This window comes from Carassius auratus, chromosome 38 (assembly GCF_003368295.1).
Source record: "Carassius auratus strain Wakin chromosome 38, ASM336829v1, whole genome shotgun sequence".
In the NCBI taxonomy this organism is placed as follows: Eukaryota; Metazoa; Chordata; class Actinopteri; order Cypriniformes; family Cyprinidae; genus Carassius; species Carassius auratus.
The window spans coordinates 631194-634648 of record NC_039280.1 but is presented as its reverse complement, the minus strand read 5'-3'; the positions used below and the strand labels follow the sequence as shown (position 1 = coordinate 634648).

At 32.7% G+C, this 3455-nt stretch overlaps 1 long non-coding RNA gene across 1 annotated transcript; it reads left to right on the top strand.

Moving 5' to 3' along the window:
* Positions 1–260: 260 nt before the first annotated feature.
* On the top strand, positions 261–3024 carry LOC113056591 (uncharacterized). Its single transcript, XR_003277725.1, has 3 exons — positions 261–323; positions 1164–1196; positions 2778–3024. It is a non-coding gene; the product is annotated as an uncharacterized LOC113056591 (long non-coding RNA).
* The last annotated feature ends 431 nt before the right edge of the window (positions 3025–3455 follow it).

Sequence of the window (3455 nt, the reverse complement as noted above, 5' to 3'; positions counted from 1 at the left end):
ATATAGACCAGCGACCTAGAATATTAGTCTTTGAAATGTTTTCGCTTACACAGCTTAATATATATTTTCTGTCAAACATTCATACACAATCTACGATAAAAATATCTAATCAAATGCAATTGCATTTCCCAACCGCTAGATGGCACAATTGAAACACTACTGAGACATGTCTAATGGAACTAATGCCATTGCGTGACTAGATCACTTAAGCCAAATCTCGCGATAAACATTTCCGCCATTTTATTTTACACGAGGCAGCTGTCGGAGAGCAACGGGATGAGCAACAGTCTGAGTGAAAACCTTCACATTTCTATTTCGATCTTGTAAGTATTCGTGTTATTTTTGATATGTTTATTGTTTAAATTAGTTAGCTGTTATAATGTGTAGAAACCGTGACATTTTAACATTAACATTGCAGAGTACTACTTTTCTCCAAAAAGTTAACGTTACCTTGCACGTGTTATTGCAAATGTATCTAAATTCAATGAATGTGGTAAGCATGAAACTATGAAACTTATAATTACTATTTTTTTATTATTATAAAGATACCAGTATTTATTTGTATTTAAATTAGAGTTGATTTAAAGCAAATTCTGTAAGTACTTTACATAAAATTTAACAGCAGCATAGTGCAACATGAAAAGAAATAAAAAAAAAAATCCTCTCCATTTAATAAAAGGTAGTGGCAAACATAAAGTCTTTAAACTAGTTTGTAAATAATTAAAATATGCAGCATACATTCAGTTTTCAGTGAATTTGTTTCAGATATAAATTTGAATGCTGCTTCTCCATGTTTTGTTTTGACTTTGGAGATATAAAAGTAGCTGGCTACTGTCCCAGATGTCCTGAGAGGTCTGCTCTGGATGGTTCATAGTGCATCAGAAGATTAGAAATTTACTTTGGCCTTAAAATGTTAATTTAATAACCAACTGTAGTTTTTGGATATTAATTTTTTGACAGACAGATAGCCAGTGTAAAAACCTCAGACCTGGAGTGATGTAATCCACTTTATTTGATTTAAAGACACTGTTTATTGGAAATTATCCTGCAATCAGTCAACAAAGTACAGCAATTGAATATACAGAACACTTGTCAGTGACTACCATTAAATGTCTTGTTACCAACATTCATCAAAATATATATTTTTTGTGTGTGTTCAACAGAAGAAAGCCATACAGGTTTGGAACCAAGTGAAAGTGAGTAAACGATTACATGTTGTTGTTTTTTATTTTTTTTATTTTTTTTTTTTAAGTGAACTACGCCTATAAGTATTTTTTATGTTTATTAGAGTTATATGAGTAAGTGATAAAGAATGATTTATAATGATAGTTCACTTTGAAATTAAATTTTGATATGTTTAAGCTTACCTTATGGGCATCCAAGATGTAGGTGTCTTTGTTTCCGCAGTAGTTTCAATTTTTATATTTTTAGGTCAAACTGTTCTTGTCTGTCAGTCATATAATGCAGGTCTATATGGTCACCACCTGAAAGAGCATGCACAGAGAAGTCCAAATTAAACAATTCCCCACCATACACACTGATAGCCTAAGACACGAAACGAGCGGTTTGTGTCAGAAAACGAACAGTATTTATATCGTTTTACCTCTTATAACACAGCAACGTCGAAGTAATCTGAGGGCGCGCGTGCTTCGGTGTGTGCGCATTCTGGGCTGGCTTAGTCTAAGTGCGGCGCTTGCGCAAATTAAGCCAGAACGCGGACGCATCACACACCTGGAAGCACGCGAGCCCTCATATCACTTGGACGTGGCTGTGTACAAGAGGTAAAAATGATATAAATACTGTTCATTTTCTCACACAGACTGCTCATTTCGTGTCTTAGTCCATCAATGTGTACTTACGATGGGGAATTGTTTAATTTGGACTTCTCTGTGCATGGCCTTTTTAGGTGGTGACCATAGACCTGCATTATATGACTGACAGACAAGAATAGTTTGACCTAAAAAATTGAAACTACTGCGGAAACAAAGACACCTACATCTTGGACGTTCTTAAGGTAAGCTAAAACATACCAAAATTTAATTTCGAAGTGAACTATCCCTTTAAACTTGAGGGAAGAACTAAAGTAGAAATGAAAATAAAATCTGTTTTCACCTTCATTAGAATGATAATTTAAAAAAATACTGTATTTCAGTTTCAAAACACATTATGGTAGTAGTCAGACATGTCTTGGGATAACAGTGTTACATAATCAATTATAATGTTAATTTTATTTCCATATTCAGAAGTTATGGATCCCAAATATCTAAGAGAATGGCGTCGCTTGAGAGATCGAGTTAATGCTCTCGCTGAAAATTAATAGGTCATTTTCATTGCCATTTAAGTGAAATTACAGAACTTGCATATATGAGCTTGATAAAAATGAACATTCGAGAAGAAAATGTCAGATATATATGTATATGTGTGTGTCTATATAGCCTATATGTGTGTGTATATATATATATATATATATATATATATATATATATATATATATATATATATATATATATGCCTTGTACAGAATTGTTCAATACGCGTATCGTTACACGCCGTATTGCATCACCACTAAGCGAGCAAAAATGTTCAATTATTGATATTAATTATAATATTGATATAAATTATTGTCTATAGTGATATAAATTATATAGTCTCAATCTATATTCTGTTAACTCTATCTATTAAATCATCCTAGCAAAAGTGATTGACTAATTAGTTAAAAAGGATTGTCAACAATGTTTTTTTTGAGCAATAATTCTTTCCTTTTTCTCATTTGGCAGACGCAGTGATGACCAGCTTTCCATCAGCTATGGAATGTGAAATAAAAAATGCTATTTCTAATCATTTCAAACAAGCACCAGGGAGGGCAGGGGGTGGGGGTTATGGATCTAAAGTAAACAGTTAATTCTTAAAAATTAATTGTTTTACATATTTTTCCAATGTTTTATTTGTTCATTTTTATGGTTGAATGTTGTCCAAGTTGTTGTTGTCTATATAATTGTTCAAAATAAATCCCTTTATATTCAATTAGTTTGGATGGATTTTAATTTATGAGAACCTGTTATATTTGAGTGAAAAGAATCCTTATGCCTCTTTTTGTTGTCTATTACATGTATATGTAGTGTAATGGATGACTAGTCTATTCTTGGGCTATGGTTAGACGTCTATTAGATTTTCACTGACAGCCCAAAATCAGCCTTGTTTTAGCCTAGACCCATATTGCCTGTCTATTAGACGTATGTAGTTGTTTAGCGGTCTAATTGATGACTAGTCTATTCTTGGGCTATGTTTAGACGTCTATTGGACGTATAAATATAGTCGTTCAATAGCTGTCTGATTGTCTATTCTTGGGCTATGGTTAGACATCTATTAGACGTATATATGTAGTCATTTAATAGCTGTCTATTCTTGGGGTATGTTTAGACGTCTATTAGATTTTCACTGACAGCCCAAAATTA